This window comes from Rhinatrema bivittatum, chromosome 7 (genome assembly GCF_901001135.1).
Source record: "Rhinatrema bivittatum chromosome 7, aRhiBiv1.1, whole genome shotgun sequence".
In the NCBI taxonomy this organism is placed as follows: domain Eukaryota; kingdom Metazoa; phylum Chordata; class Amphibia; order Gymnophiona; family Rhinatrematidae; genus Rhinatrema; species Rhinatrema bivittatum.
In genome coordinates, this window is record NC_042621.1 from 199,963,394 (window position 1) to 199,980,893 (window position 17,500).

Consider the following 17,500-nt stretch of genomic DNA (forward strand, 5'->3'; position numbering starts at 1 on the left):
CCACTGTTGGAATCAGGATGCTGGGCCTGATGGACCCTCGGTCTGACCCAGTATGGCAACTTCTTAGGTTCTTAAAGGCAAAAAGTTTATAGTTTCATACATATTAAAATAAGGCTAATTTATTACACCGTTCAGAGCAAATGCTGGTCTAAAATGACCCCTTCCACAATGCACACTCTTGGGGTAGTGCCTCCGAAAGGATTTCTTTTGTGCATACTACAGAAAGATGGAGCCTCACTGTCTTGCGTGCATCAAGCCGCAAGCGAGGTATTGATCGGTTTTCTTTTATTAAGTAAAGAATGCAATTACTTTAACTTGCCAAACTCAACAACTATCTTTCTGTCAGAATTATTTCCAAGTTCCAAATCTGGGTAAGTCAAGCAAGTACAATTCTAAACAGAACTAAAAAGTACCATGTTCATCTGGACAACCGTTTCTTTGAGAGGACACCCAGCCGGCTCTCTCAGGCGTCTAAGCGGTGGTGTTCGCTGCTCGAGGGTACAACATACGCACACTTGCAAAAATCACAGCAGAAACAAGCGCTTCCGCTTGGCTAGTCCCAGCATTACAAGAAGCTGCAGGGCCCGAGAGGGGAGCGAGTACTCGCAGCTCCCAGGATGGTAAATGCGCGAGCTCCCTCCTTCTGCCTCGTCTACCTTGCCCGCAGGCAGTGCGATCGGGGGAAGGCACGTGGGCGTGGCTTCGCACGGCGTAGGCGGGGCTGCAAAGGGCCGCGAGGACCGCCGGGGAGGCGGCAGCGGGAGGAAAGCGACCCGTCACGCGGCTCTGGCGCCCCTCTCCTAGAACAAGTGCGCGAGCCGTCTCTCGCTTCTCCGCAGGCAGCACGCCCAGGGGGGGAGGGGCTTGCACAGCAGGGGCGGGACGAGAAAGGGCCGCTAGGACTGTAAAGGAGGCGTCAGCGGTGGGTGGAAGCGCTAAATCGTGTCCGCTGCAGCGCCGATTCCCGCGCGGCTCCTCTCCCCAGGCGCCTTCCTGACAGGTACAGTAAAACTTTGCGTCCGCATATGAGAGAGGCGGGTATATTGAGGGCTGGTAACCCACCCGTGCGCTTTACCAGCTGTGCTGGCTGGCAGAGTCACGGGACCCATGCAAACTTGTTAGGGGAACCAGAGGCGCGATGCGATCATGTGCAGCCCTTGCACCTGACTGTGGTTATGTTCTTCCGTATATTTCTTTTGCGGTAGTTCTGTACTGGGCAGGCATTGCACTGGATTTTATACGGCTTGAAACCTCTCGTAGTAACTACTTTTTATGAAACAGCAAAAGAGAAAGAAAAAAGCGAAACTTTGCTCCTTGTACCATGCCTTACAGTATGACATCGACCTTGTTTTGACAATAAAGTTCTGTTTATGCCGGTAACACAAATGTATTATTATTTACAGTAAATGACTATTTCGTGAGTTAAACGACTTGGTTCTTCCGGTCCTCATAACCAGAAGATTGTTAAAAACACAATGATCAAGCATAACCAGACTCTTTTTCTCTCACGGTTTTCGTTTTGTAAAGCCAGAGTTTTATAGAAAGGCATTGCTAAAACTGCACGTGATGCAGCAACAGTAAGACTTTAGGACATATTGGGATAGCTAGATGTAAAGAGGTGGCACTTATTAAAAATTCACATAATCTGATGCCAAAAGATGCCCTGCCAGGCGCAGATTTGGTCGATAGAACTCATACTGGGTTAATAATTGGGCATAGTACATGAGAAACCTACTGCTGTATCAGCATTCAGCAGCTAAATGGATGTGAAGGCAGAGCGGTCCAGTGCACAACTTTCTTTTTACCCATATTATGAAGCACTCTTCTAAACCTGCTGCTGTAGTAATTTTCTGAAGTCGTTTTGACTCTTTCAATTTCTTCTATTGCCTCTCTCTCTATATTTTTTTTTAGTCCTCAACTTCAACTCTATTAGCTGTCTTGGGAAATCAAAACTCGCCCTTCCTAAACTGTGCCCAAGTAACATCATTCTGCAATTATTTTTTGAATAACTGCAGAGATTAAGCATATTTAAACTGGTGGCTTTTTTTGAGCAGCACATTTATTTCATTTTGACAAAGTTGAGAAATGCAATATGAACTTGTGATATGTATTAACATATTGAGATTTATTTTTTCACAAATTAAACTAAAATTACTCTTACATCTTCTCCCACAAACTCAATTCAGCAGAATAATCAAATGGTTAATTTGAAATTTATTTCAATAAAGATGGCCTTAGAATATTAGAAAGAACTCTTAAATTGGGTTAACAAGCATGTTTTTTGTTTTAAAGATCAAAAAAGTTGAGTTGCTGAACAGCTCAGATGATGTATCCTTCAGTGGGGGAGGGATGTGATGAAGCTAAAATATATAATTATGTTAAGTTGTAAAACTGTATGAAAAAAATAAAATAAAACATACCGTATGGCTTACTGAAACACTCTGTAGCAACTGGAAAGATCTCACTTATGTATAAACAGCAAGGCAAACCAGAGACCTTTTGTTTTAAATTTAAAACTTAAGCAGAGATTCAGTTCAGATTTAATTTACAAATATATATAAAAAAAAAAAAATTCATGCAACCATGGATTTGGACACAATACGCATTACTTTGGAAGTGGAAAGACTGGCTGCTTTCAAAAAGGGATACATGTGCCCCAGCGGTTTGTCAAAATACATATTTATGACCAGACTGTCATCATTTGCTGAGTGCAGATCATTAAACTGTAAATTTGATTCTAATTATATAGTTGATTCAAATGGTATTGTTATGATTTAAAGTAGTTGTAATCCACCTTGAGGCCATCTCTGGAAAAAGATGGAATATCAATAAATAAATAAATCATGCATGTGCCTATTCAAATGTAGAAATTGTGTACTTACAAAAATAAAAGCAATGCAGATGGCCAATATAAATGCAATGCCCTTTATTATTCAATTTACTAATATCACAGGACAGCAGCAGTGAAGATGATGAACTATTCTATATTTTGCTAGTTTTTATGCCTTCTGATGAAATATAAGTTACTGTTGTTCCATGAGACTTTCTTTATTCTGATTAAGAATAATCAGATGGTTTTCACAGAACCATCGGCCCATGTTGATGCTTGAAATAATATTAATGGGTTATGGAACTTGGGTTTGTAATCAGAACCGGGTGCGAAAGTTTGTTGGTATTTGGGGCTCATATGTTAAATGTTTACCTACAGAAACTCGGAATGCTCTTAAGTTGAAAATAGCTATGTAACACTTACCTTTTCTAATGTTAGCACTAGTTGAGTGGTTTGGTTGTTTCCCTATTTCATGAGGGTTTAGGGAAGGGAGAAGGTAGGGAGGAGTGAATGTTCTTTGTACATGAAGGCATATATTACTGTTACTCTGGTTAAACTGTGCGCAATGTACACTTTGTGTAGAGTTTTAGGTTAGTCTGCTGGCTCAGCAGAAGTGCTGTGTGCGTAATGTAGATTTAAGAACATAAGAAATTGCCATGCTGGGTCAGATCAAGGATCCATCAAGCCCAGCATCCTGTTTCCAACAGAGGCCAAACCAGGCCACAAGAACCTGGCAAGTACCCAAACACTAAGACGATCCCATGCTACTGATGCAATTAATAGCTGTGGCTATTCCCTAAGTAAACTTGATTCCCAAGACCAGCTTCTGCTTCTTCGGCAAGCAAGGGCTGGGGATGCTGTGGAGGCACTGTTCAGAGCCCTGAATGGGGGAGGGAGTCCCAGCCATTGTGCAATAGTGACACCTAGTGGCCAGAGTTGGTGTGCACTTAGATTGTAGATGGAATTGTGTTAGGTGGCCCCTGGCCAAGGGCCATTGCTGAAAAGGCTGGACTAGATAGGCAAAGGTTAAAAATGGGAGGGGGTGAGGAATTCCTTTGAGAAATTGCAAATTAACTTTTATGTCGCTAGAACAGAAACCAGTTCCAAGGGCAATGGAAGGCTGAGAAAGCAGGAGGAAATTCTTAAGCCAAATGAAGAAGGCTGTAGCAAGTCTCATGTAAAACAATGTGTAAAAACTCCTGCCGGTTGAGGAAAATCTCAAATAATTTCTTTGTGCATATAAATGGAGTTATCAAGCACCCCAATACATTTAAAAAATTGTTTTTAATAGCTTACATTTTTTTTATAATCTTTTATTTATACATTTTTTACAAACATTTAACGAGAACAGAGAGCTTACATTTTTAAGCAATTTCCATTCTGCTTTGGTTAAGGCAGTCCCTTGCTCATTATTATGCATTTTACAAGAATAACTCTTAAAGCAATGAAGATATCTGGATGGCTGATTCTTTCATTGCAGTTTATAATAAATTTGTGTATGCACTAGAGTTGTTTCTCTTTTTCAGAATTATGCTTGCTACAAGGAGCTGCTACTCTAAAAGTCCAACTGAAATCTGTTTGCAGTAAACCTGAGCTGAGAATTTGCAAGGATAGCATGATTCATTGAGTGATGTTAAACACTGCATTAAGGAAAACTATTCAACAAATAGCCCACTAACATAATTTAAGGTTTATAATTTTTAAAGGTCTCAATGATGCATACCTATTCAGCTTACCTGTGAGTTTAGCTACTATAGCTGCCAAACTATTGAAATGACTAGTACTTTGATCTAGTCACTAGATTTTTCCTTTTTTTTTTTTTTTAGAAAACAATCTGTCCAAAGATTGATGTGTGTGAAAATTCACTGATTAGGTGAGCCCTCGAGAACCACAAACCAGTTGAATTTTGTGGATATTTATAATGAATATGCATGAGATAGATTTGCAAATCTATTTCTTGCATATTCATTAGCGATATCCTGAAAACCTGTTTGCGGCCCTTGAGGGCTAAGAGTGAATATCACTGGATTAAGTCCAAACGTGTCAGAAGGGAAAGAACGTCAAAGTTGAAAAGCAGTAGAAAATATATGTAAAACACATGTTTTCATTTCCTTCCTTCCTTGTTTTGGCTCAAAGGTTTCCTCCTGTTCCCTTCTTTTTTGGGGGCTTCCAGTTGAATGGGAACCGTCACTGTGGCCCTATTACCTTTCATTCACAACTACCTGCACTTTTTCCATCAAAACAGGCTGAATTAGTCTTTACATATGGATGATGTCATTTGGCAGCACCAAGCAAACTCATTCCTCCAAGCTAGTACAGCTTTGAGCTCTACAGAGCATGTGCAGGACCCTTGCACAGGCGTTGGCTCTTGAATTTCTTCAGTCATTTGTCTGAGCACAGCATGGATATGAGCTCTCTCTCCAATATTTTTTCTGAAAAATTCCTTACAATCTTCTCAATTCAATATTAAGTTGCTTTGCCATCTCTGCTGCAGCCCCACAACAGTACTTTTCAGCACTACTCAAGAGACAAAGTGCTCCACTGTCTAAACTTGACCATAGCTCTTCTACACCATTTAGGTGTCCTGATCAATTTTGTAGAAATTTAGCGTGGAGCCCACTCAGAGACTCAAATTCATTGAGGCTTGGATAGACTCAATTCAGGAAAGAGTGTTCCTGCCTCCAGTCTGAGCGAATACCATGACATTGTTCATTTGCAGCCTCCTCTTATCCATGCTGATCCATCTGATAGCTCTTGGTAGTCCTTGATCACATGGCAGCGGCCATCCATGTAGTTCCATTGGCCTGTCTTCACCTCTGCTACCTCCAATGGGACCTACATACCCACTGGGATCAACTCACTCAACCATTGTCATCTCTAGTGACATTCACAGTCACCATGAAACGGGAGTTACATTGGTGAGTTCTCAAGGAAGGAGCCCCTCTTCATTCACTCCCTTATCAAGTGGCTCTAGTGATGGATGCCTTTATCAAAGTGTGGGTAGCAAACACTGGAACCCTTTGAACAGAAGGTCATTATCAAATCAATCTAGAGTTAAGAGCAATCAGAAATGCTCTTATCAATTTTTGTTTATCTTCTTTGAAGAAAAGAGCATCCTGATTCAGGCAAACAACCAGGTTTTGATGTATTACATCAACAAGCATTGAGGAATGGGATCATGGCTTCTCTGCCAGGAAGTCCTAAAGATCTGGAATTGGTTGGAAAGAAATCAAGCTGTTCTATAGACCATCTATCTGCTGGACATCTCCAACATGCTGGCAGATTGACTCAGCAGAGTATTTCAACCACTCAAGTGGTCACTACAGCAATCAGTAGCTGATGGAACTCTTCAGCTTATGGGGTCTACCATTAGTGGAACTCTTCACATCATAGCAAAGCAGAAAACTAAATCAATGTTGCTCAGTTGTGCCAAGCGATCACAGACTACCTCAGGACACATGTTTTCTTAAGTAGAGTCAAAACCTCATGTATATTTTCCCACTGTTACCCCTTATCACAAGCATGGCCCAGTCGGATCTCATACAACTTTCCAGCAGGCTTCCCATTCATCTGGGAATGGACCCCACGTTGTTAACTCAGGAAGATGGGACATTGTACCATCCCAGCCTTTCAGTCCTCAACCTCCATGGCATGGATGATGAGCACTCCATGATCGCTGATCTCCACTTACTGCAGAGATTGTTGTCATACTAGTCTCATCTAGAAAATCTTCAACTAAAAGAAAATATGCCTTCAAATGGAATAGGTAGTCCAAATGATATCAAAATGCTTTCGACCCATTTTCTTGTGACCCTAAGCACCTGTTGAAATATTTGCTCCACCGTTCTGACTCGGGCCTTGCCATCCCTTTGGTGCGCATGCGCCTCAGTGCGTTAATGGTTTACCATACTCAAGTAGATAGCAAACCAATCTCTATTCATCCACTGATATTTTGTTTCATGAAAGGTCTAAAGCAGGGGTTTCCAAATTTTTTAGGAGTGTGGACCCCTTTTCAACCTCCAAAATTTTCACAGACCCCCATGTTTCCCTTTCATTTTTACCTGCAGTTATGTCATATATATAGAAAAGTTATTATTGTAATAACAAATAATTCTATGCATACCATGTTCATTCATAATATATAAAACAAATAAAGCTTATTGATATAAATGGAATACAGATAATTGCAAAGCACAATATTAAATGTGCAAGAATGTACTTATATTCAATAATTTATGTAGTGAAACTACAGGTAGCCACACAACTGGATCTGGAACAACTGGGGAGAATGGACATGAGGAGGGAGAGGTGAGAAACTGGCAAGAAAGAGATTGGTGAAGGGAAAGAGTGAGAGACTGGTGAAAGGAATCGACTGCTGGAAAGCGAAGAGAATGGTAGCAATATATTGAGAGAAACAAAGTGGTGGAGACTGACACACAGGCAGAGATGGTGGGGATGGACTGTGGAGGGGGGAGAGAGGAAGGGAGGGAAAGGTGGGGGGACGCGGAAGGAAAGTTCCCTCCAAGGCCGCTCCGATTTTGGAGCGGCTTCTGAGGGAACCGAGGCAGGCTGCGCGGCTCAGCGCACGCAGGCTGCCGATTTTGCGCAGCCTTGCACGCGCCAATCCCGGATTTTATAAGATACGTGCGGCTACGCACGTATCTTATAAAATCCGGCGTACTTTTTTAAGATCTACCTCAGCGTGTCTGTATAGGGATCTATAGCAATCGGGTTTGTTTTGTTTCCTCAGTAGGTGGTGTATTGGTATTCTAGGACCCAGTGTAATATTTACCCTTGCTTTTTCACAGGTAGGTTTATTGTTGTTTGAGTCCTTGGTGTTATTACTGCTATGTTACGATGGGATTGCAGTATAGATTTTGAGTGTCTTTTTTTGCGGGGTTTTGTGTTAGTTCACAATGTGTCTGGCAGTGGAAGGTGTTTGTGCTGCTGTTACTGTGAGGTGACACCAGAATTTGAAAATATCTTTTAGTATGATTTCATTTCATTTTCATTTAAAAAATTTATTAATCGCTTAACACAAAAGGCCTAAGCGATATACAAAATGAACATACATAATAAAACACAAAAAATTTGACAAAAACCAAAACAAACAAACATTATAAATTATATAAAATAATAAAAGTGCAATGGTATAACATCTAAATATAAAAACATTTTCACTTCAAAAACAATAATCATGAATACAGAAACAAAATGAGAATCAATTCAATATGATGAGCTGTAAGGGAAACAATATGATGAGCTGTAAGGGAAACAATTCAATATGATGAGCTGTAAGGGAAACATCCAAGCTCCATTGTTTGTGGGAATTTCAATGGATGCACAGAGTTTCAGAATTGGAGGTGCAGGATTTGTATTGACATTCTGTCCCTTCCTAGATATTCCAGACTTCACTCTCATAGCCATATAGAATTAGTTGAATGAGGCTATCAAAGAATTTTATAGTAGTTTTACTAGAAGTGTGAAACTGGCCAGCTTTTTAAAATTACGCAGAAGAACCTTTGGACTTTAACACTATTTTTATAACCAATTTTAAAGCAGGATCCATGCCCTGCCCCCAGAATGCCCCCAGATGACGCGCCGGCCACAACACGCCCCCCTGGAAAGCCCCGGGACTTACACGCGTCCCGGGGCTTGCGCACACCGCCGAGCCTATGCAACATAGGCTCGGCGTGCACAGGGGGTGGAAGGGGCAGCTTTTCAGGGTTAAGTGCGTATCTTACGCGCGAACCCCTTTAAAAATCTGCCCCTTAATGTTTGGGTACTTGCTAGGTACTTGTGACTTGGATTTGCCACTGTTGGAAACATGATGCTGGGCTTGATGGACCCTTTGTCTGACCCAGTATGGCATATCTTATGTATTGTTCGTATGTTCTAAGCTGTGCTTAGGAGGCTTCCCACATTACTATGTGCAGCACTGTTACTGAGCCATTGAGTCATCCCAAATGCCTAATTCTAAGAAAAAATAATTGTATCTTTCGGAGCTTTGCATCATTATAGTTTACTTCCTATACCCACAATGCCTCATTCTCTGATATTATTTAATAGGTAGAAAAATATTTATTTATTTATTTAGAATTTTTATATACCGGCATTCTTGATAAAAAAAAATATCAAATCATATCGGTTTACAATGAACAGAACAATTGCAGTTGTGGCGTTACATAGAACAAGTCGTCAAAAACATAAAAACCTTAAAAACATTAGATAACAGGTGGAAGTAGATAAATTATTAGTAAGTAATTATAAGTAAGTGATTCAAAATACATCACTGTAACTGTTATAACTAACAGTTAGTTAAAATTAAAAATAATAAATAATAAAATTAAAAATAATAAATAATAAAATAAAAATAAACATGTCGTTTATAAACAATTAACAGTTAACAAGAATGATGTCGTCTAGAAACAAATAACAATTGACTAGTATGATGAAGCAGTATAAGCAGTGATGAACAGCGGCCGGTCTAATATATGTTGTTATGAGACAGCGGGGAAGAGAGGGCGTGGCGTGGTGGGCCCAGGGGAATCGGGGAGACATGAGGAGGGGGAGGTTTATGAATCTCGGGCTGGAAGGTGGGTTTAGTGGATATTCCATCAAACACTGATGCAATTAAATTCTAGTGGGAAAACTAAGTTGTTGTTTGGTTTTTTTTGCAATAAAGGTTTGGTAGGGTGTCTTAATTGTAAATGCAAATAGTATTGGCAAAATAAAAACGAAGGGCCTTCCTTCATAATTACAAAGTCATTGGAGCAAATGAAAAAAAATGAATTGCCAACATGAGCTGCTGCTCTTGCTTAATTTTAAAATACAGTCGGTGCTCAGACTTAGAAATAGACACAATGGAAACGCTGCAAATGAAATATACCATTGTTTTCAATGGCTGGCATGCATGGCTTAGCAGCAAGGCACTTCACAGCAATGAACAATATAGCACAAAGCAAGCTATAGAGAGAAAGTAAGGCCTAGACTCATCCAGGGCAGTACTGCTGACTTTTAAAACCATTTGGCTTTTTCACTTTTTCTGCTTCTTATGATAATGAAAACATTTTAAACTCAAAATCTCCTGGGTTTAGATATTGATTTAGATAAAGAACACCATCTGACTTTCAAACCTAGAAATAATAATAATACCTAGAAATTTTGCTCTGACACTAGAAAGGCACAGCATAAATAACAAGAGAATATTAACTAATTAGTGCAAAAAAATATATAAACCCCACAACCAAAAAAGGAAGTTGGAAAGGTATGGCCCTTCTGGGCCATCAAGGATCAGCGGTCCATATTCAGCCACTGTGTGACTCAGCTAGTTAACCAGATAAACTCATCCAGCTAACTTAGCCTATATATGCAGTGATGTGGCCATGCTGCTCAATATATCTGGCTAACTTATCTGGATAACTCTGAATATAATCTGAGTTAGCCAGATAGTTTATCCAGCTAGCTCAACTCCTCCCAGTGATGCCCCTGAGTTATCTGTCCACATTTTAGCTGGATAAAAAGTTATCTGGCTAGAATTCAGCAAGATAAGTGCCTAAATATTCATTTAGCTCGATAACTTCTGAGTTATCCAGCTAAAGGCTTCTGAATATGGACTTCCCCAGAAAGCTGGTATGGCATAAAACCCATATTTACTGAAACAGTTTTAGAAATACTGATGTTGGTTAATTGCCAAGCAATTAATAGACCATATCTTGGAAAACAGTTTGCACATCAGGTGGTGAAATGAAAAACAAACATCATAAAACTGTGAAATACTGCATCAAAACCAGAATTCAATCTAGATGGAAATGTAATGGTTGTAAAGTAACTAGGCAACATATTTGAGACTTCTATTAAGGGATCTGAATTGTATAAGCTATTTATGGATTTTTATCATAAGAGACCATTTTGCTGTTTTTAATTTTTTACTGTGCAAATAATAGATTACTTCCTTTGCCTTTCAAGAAACTCTGAGGAAGCAGGCTTCTAGTGACATCCTGAACCTCAAGGTGGCCAAGTGGTTTGTCACATGGAACCTGAAATATCAATTGCAGTCTCTTGGCAGGCACCGTTTGACAGCTGTTTACACTGTTTAGTTTTTAGCTTCTGTTTTTGTTTTTTTTTCTTCAATGGCTTATTCACAGCAACCTAAATCTTTTATTATTGACTGGTGCTTAGAGTTTGTTTTGTTAGAATATGCTTGCACTTTTTTAAAACTTGATTTGACAGGGGCCAACTCAACTGCCATACTGCTCATCAGCATGCAGGGGACCTGGGTTCAATACCTTGGTCAGATCTTCTGCCCCCTTGGCCAGGTCTGGGGACCCTACACGGTCCCAGTCATTGCACGGCTGCAACACCTAACGGCTGGATTCAGGGCAGGCGGCTGCAGGGTTTAGAAGGAGGTTTGGTGCATGGCACCCGGCCAAGGACTGTTGCTGCAGTGAATGAGCCCAAGTGCATTGGGTGGGGTTGTAAACTAGAGGAGCCTTAATCCAATACAGGCCAATTCTGATTGGGAGCACTGAGAGGAGAGGATCACCTTGCTGGTGGCTGAAAGAAATCACTAAGTTTTTGCTTGGGACATTGTCTTTTTTAAAAGTATTGGGGCAAAGTTAACTATTTGGTAATATTATTTAGTGTGTTTGTGTGTTGTGCTTTTAATAGTCAGTAAGGCAGCAAATAAACAGAAGTTAGACTGTTTGTATTTTTAAATAGTCAGTCATTAAGGCCGCTAGTAAGCAGTAGTTAGTGTGTTTATTTTTAAAAGTCTGTAAGGCAGCTAGTAAGCAGAAGTCAGAGTGTTTGGATATAAGCAGAGACGGCATCCTGAATGCTGGTTCGCAAGTTGTTTTGCTTTGCTGATACACAATCATTGTTCATTGGATGATACTACACTACTGTATTTTACTCATGATTTTGGAGCGTTTGAGCCCCTGAGGCAGCAGCTGTTGAGCTGCGAAACTCGGCCTGAGTCGGGCATTTTTATGAACACGTCTCTTCTTCAATAAAGTATTGAAGAAGATTAAGGCATCTATTCCTTTGTGTTTATCTGACGGCTACTATAGATCGCCTACCTCTTTGTTTTCTTGGACTTAGCAGTGAATGATGACATGGACTTAATTGGCATCTCAGAAACATGGTGGAAGGAGGACAACCAATGGGACAGTGCTATACCGGGGTTCAAATTATATCGCAATGACAGAGAGGAGCACCTGGGAGGCGGTGTGGCGCTTTATGTCCAGGATGGCATAGAGTCCAACATCCTGCATGAGACTAAATGCACAATTGAATCTTTATGAGTAGAAATCCCTTGTGTGTCGGGGAAGACTATAGTGATAGGAGTATACTACCGTCCACCTGGTCAAGATGGTGAGACTGATAGTGAAATGCTAAGAGAAATTAGGAAAGCTAACCAAATTGGTAGTGCGGTAATAATGGGAGACTTCAATTACCCCAATATTGACTGGGTAAATGTATCATTGGTACATGCTAGAGATATAAAGTTCCTGGATATGATCAAGTTTGAATTAATGACTGGAAGGGGGACAGTAAGCAAATCCACGGCTCTCGTGCTAAACTTTCAAAAGGGAAACTTTGATAAAATGAAAAAAATTGTAAAAAAAAACCCAAAACTGAAAGGAGCAGCTACAAAGGTAAAAAGTGTGCAAGAGGCGTGGTCACTGTTAAAAAAATACCATCCTAGAAACACAGTCCAGATGTATTCCACACATTAAAAAAGGTGGAAAGAAGGCAATACGATTACCGGCATGGTTAAAAGGGGAGGTGAAACAAGCTATTTTAGCCAAAAGATCTTCATTCAAAAATTGGAAGAAGGATCCAACAGAAGAAAATAGGATAATGCATAAGCGTTGGCAAGTTAAATGTAAGACATTGATAAGACAGGCTAAGAGAGAATTTGAAAAGAAGTTGACTGTAGAGGCAAAAACTCACAGTAAACTTTTTTTAAAATATATCCGAAGCAGAAAGCCTGTGAGGGAGTCAGTTGGACCATTAGATGATCGAGGGGTTAAAGGGGCACTTAGAGAAAATAAGGCCATCGTGGAAAGATTAAATGATTTCTTTGATTCGGTGTTTACTAAAGAGTATATTGGGGAGATACCCGTTCCAGAGAAGGTTTTCATGGGTAATGGTTCAGATGGACTGAACCAAATCACGGTGAACCTAGAAGATGTGGTAGGCCTGATTGATAAACTGAAGAGTAGTAAATAACCTGGACCGGATGGTATACACCCCAGGGTTCTGAAGGAACTCAAAAATGAAATTTCAGACCTATTAGTAAAAATGTGTATCCTATCATTAAAATTATCCATTGTACCTGAAGACTGGAGGATAGCTAATGTAACCCCAATATTTAAAAAGGGCTCCAGGGGTGATCTGGGAAACTACAGACCGGTTAGCCTGACTTCAGTGCAAGGAAAAATAGTGGAAAGTGTTCTAAGCATCAAAATCACAGAACATATAGAAAGACATGGTTTAATGGAACAAAGTCAGCATGGCTTTATCCAAGGCAAGTCTTGCCTCACAAATCTGCTTCACTTTTATGAAGGAGTTAATAAACATGTGGATAAAGATGAACCGGTAGATGTAGTGTACTTGGATTTTCAGAAGGCGTTTGACAAAGTTCCTCATGAGAGGCTTCTAGGAAAAGTAAAAAGTCATGGTATAGGTGGCGATGTCCTTTCGTGGATTACAAACTGGCTAAAAGACAGGAAACAGAGAGTAGGATTAAATGGACAATTTTCTCAGTGGAAGGGAGTGGGCAGTGGAGTGCCTCAGGGATCTGTATTGGGACCCTTACTTTTCGGTATATTTATAAATGATCTGGAAAGAAATACGACGAGTGAAGTAATCAAATTTGCAGATGTTACAAAATTGTTCAGAGTAGTTAAATCACAAGCAGATTGTGATAAATTGCAGGAAGACCTTGTTGGGCATCGAAACGGCAGATGAAATTTAATGTGGATACGTGCAAGGTGATGCATATATGGAAAAATAACCCATGCTATAGTTACACAATGTTCGGTTCCATATTAGGTGCTACCACCCAAGAAAGAGATCTAGGCGTCATAGTGGATAACACATTGAAATTGTCGGTTCAGTGTGCTGCAGCAGTCAAAAAAGCAAACAGAATTTTGGGAATTATTTGGAAGGTAATGGTGAATAAAATGGAAAATGTCATAATGCCTCTGTATCACTCCATGGTGAGACCCCACCTTGAATACTGTGTACAATTCTGGTCACCGCATCTCAAAAAATATATAATTGCGATGGAGAAGGTACAGAGAAGGGCTACCAAAATGATAAGGGGAATTGAACAGCTCCCCTATGAGTGAAGACTAAAGAGGTTAGGACTTTTCAGCTTGGAGAAGAGACGGTTGAGGGGGGATATGATTGAGGTATTTAAAATTATGAGAGGTCTAGAACTGGTAGATGTGAATCGGTTATTTACTCTTTCGGATAATAGAAAGACTAGGGGGCACTCCATGAAGTTAGCATGTGGCACATTTAAAACTAAACGGAGAAAGTTCTTTTTTACTCAACGCACAATTAAACTCTGGAATTTGTTGCCAGAGGATGTGGTTAGTGCAGTTAGTATAGCTGTGTTTAAAAAAGGATTGGATAAATTCTTGGAGGAGAAGTCTATTACCTGCTATTAATTAAGTTAACTTAGAAAATAGCTACTGCTATTACTAGCAACGGTAACGTGAAATAGACTTAGTTTTTGGGTACTTGCCAGGTTTCTTATGGCCTGGATTGGCCACTGTTGGAAACAGGATGCTGGGCTTGACGGACCCTTGGTCTGACCCAGTATGGCATATCTTATGTTCTTAAGCCCAATATCAAGAGCAGGTGGTGATTGCTGCATCAAAAAAGTTGCTTTCAACATATGAAAGAGAGTCCGCTAAAATATTAGAGAGGTAATGCACTAAAGTGTGATACCTTTGCTATGGGTGGCCTAAGAGAATGAGCATGCATGCATGATGATTTTGTTCACAGAAAAGGATGTTGTGGATCTGGGCAGGGGTGGTTCTGCTCTGTTCCCTGCCTATTCTGCCATTTCCATATCCAGCAGCTCTGGTTAGAGAGGGAGCTTCCTCTTTTAAAAAAAAAAACAAAAAAAGTCCTGCTGTTCCATCTCCTTTATCCTTCTGATATGTAGTTTATCACTACTTGTCTAAAAGTAGTTTTGATGGAGTCCAGAAAGGATGCTGTTTGACAAGTTCCGCAGCCACCGAGGCTCACTCAGTTTCCAGTTGCAGAAGGCCACTATGGCCAAATCGTGCATATCATTATCTACATCTCTACAGACTCTCCACCCTGAAAGCCAAACGTGACTTCTACGCATCAAGGATACATGACTACAAATACAACCCAAAAGCCCTCTTCTCCTATGTATCCAATCTCACTAAGGCTACGCCCTCCGCTATTGAAGACAATGAGGCTGGTAGCAAATGTGAGGAACTGGCCCTCTACTTTCATAATAAAGTTGCTAACATCCTCCTCAGATTTCCCCCTAATTCCCATCCACCCTCTGCTAGCACATGCACTACCTTTGCTACCTTTAACTCCATTGACACTGTCTCTTCCATTGAAATTGCATCCATCCTTAAAAAGATCAAACCTGCGACCCATCCCTCAGACACTATCCCCACCAAAGCCCTCCTCCTGATACCTGACACCATTGCTAAACCCATCGCTGACATCATTAACTCCTCTCTCTCCTCAGGCATCGTCCCTGACCCCCTCAAGCACGCAGTTGTTAAACCACTGCTCAAAAAACCCTCACTAGACCCCAAGGACCCCTCCAACATTCGCCCCATCTCCAGTCTCCCTCTCATTTCTAAAATTATGGAAAAGGTCAACTCCCAATTGAGACGAATAACATACTTCACTCCTCACAATTCGGTTTCCGTAAACACCTCAACACAGAGACCCTCCTTCTCTCCCTCACTGACTACCTCATTCGAGGCATGGACCAAGGACACTGCTACCTCCTGGCCCTGCTAGACATTTCGGCAGCCTTCGACACCATAAACCATAAGCATCTCCTCTCCCATCTATCTGACATTGGCCTATCTGGCTCTGCACTCATGTGGTTCACCTCCTATCTCGCCAACAGGCAATTCTCAGTTAAGATAGGCAAAGCAGAATACTCCCACCATTCCCTCTCACAGGGAGTCCCTCAAGGTTCCTCCCTCTCATCTACCCTCTTCATCATCTATCTCACCCCGCTCTGCCAACCTTTAACAGACCTCGGCCTTAAATTCTATCTTTATGCTGACGACATGCAAATCATCATACCCATTCAGGGCTCATTAACTAAGGCACTTGAATTCTGGGGGAACTGCCTCGCAGCCATCAATACCTTACTTACAAACCTCCACCTGGCTCTAAATACATCCAAACGGAACTACTCCTTATTTCCCAACATCTCCCTATCAAACTCTCCATTGCAAACGACCCTGCCTACAACACCCTTCCATCATTGCACCATGCCAGAAACCTCGGGGTACAGATCGACCAGCAATTGAACCTCAAGAAACACATCAACACAATCCTCAAGGAGGATAGGTGGCGATGTCCTTTCGTGGATTGCAAACTGGCTAAAAGACAGGAAACAGAGAGTAGGATTAAATGGGCAATTTTCTCAGTGGAAGGGAGTGGACAGTGGAGTGCCTCAGGGATCTGTATTGGGACCCTTACTTTTCAATATATTTATAAATGATCTGGAAAGAAATATGACGAGTGAGATAATCAAATTTGCAGATGACACAAAATTGTTCAGAGTAGTTGGATCACAAGCAGATTGTGATGAATTGCAGGAAGACCTTGTGAGACTGGAGAATTGGGCATCCAAATGGCAGATGAAATTTGATGTGGATAAGTGCAGGGTGATGCATATAGGGAAAAATAACCCATGCTGTAATTACACAATGTTGGGTTCCATATTAGGTGCTACAACCCAAGAAAGAGATCTAGGTGTCATAGTGGATAACACATTGAAATCGTTGGTACAGTGTGCTGTGGCAGTCAGAAAAGCAAACAGAATGTTGGGAATTATTAGAGGGGGAATGGTGAATGGAACGGAGAATGTCATGATGCCTCTGTGTCGCTCCATGGTGGGACCGCACCTTGAATGCTGTGTGCAGTTCTGGTCGCCGCATCTCAGAAGGGATGTAGTTGCGATGGAGAAGGTACAGAGAAGGGCTACCAAAATGATAAGGGGAGTGGAACGACTCCCCTATGAGGAAAGACTGAAGAGGTTAGGACTTTTCAGCTTGGAGAGGAGACGACTGAGGGGGGATGTGATGGAGGTGTTTGAAATCGTGAGGGGTCTAGAACGGGTAGATGTGAATCGGTTTTTTACTCTTTCGGATGGTAGAGGGACTAGGGGGCACTCCATGAAGTTAGCATGGGGCACATTTGGAACTAATCGGAGAGGGTTCTTTTTTACTCAACGCACAATTGGACTCTGGAATTTGTTGCCGGAGGATGTGGTTAGTGCAGTTGGTGTGGCTGTGTTTAGGATGGGATTGGATGGGTTCTTGGAGGAGAAGTCCATTACCTGCTATTAAGTTCACTTAGAGAATAGCCACTGCCATTAGCAATGGTTACATGGAATAGACTTAGTTTTTGGGTACT

At 41.1% G+C, this 17,500-nt stretch overlaps 1 protein-coding gene across 1 annotated transcript in view; it reads left to right on the forward strand.

Moving 5' to 3' along the window:
• Positions 1-735: 735 nt before the first annotated feature.
• The window catches only part of RHOBTB1 (Rho related BTB domain containing 1), a 155,404-nt gene continuing 138,639 nt past the window's right edge, over positions 736-17,500 (forward strand). The window contains exon 1 of the mRNA XM_029609748.1: positions 736-1,000. The gene's annotated coding sequence lies outside the window, so the exon portion shown is untranslated. The remainder of the gene's footprint in view (positions 1,001-17,500) is intronic.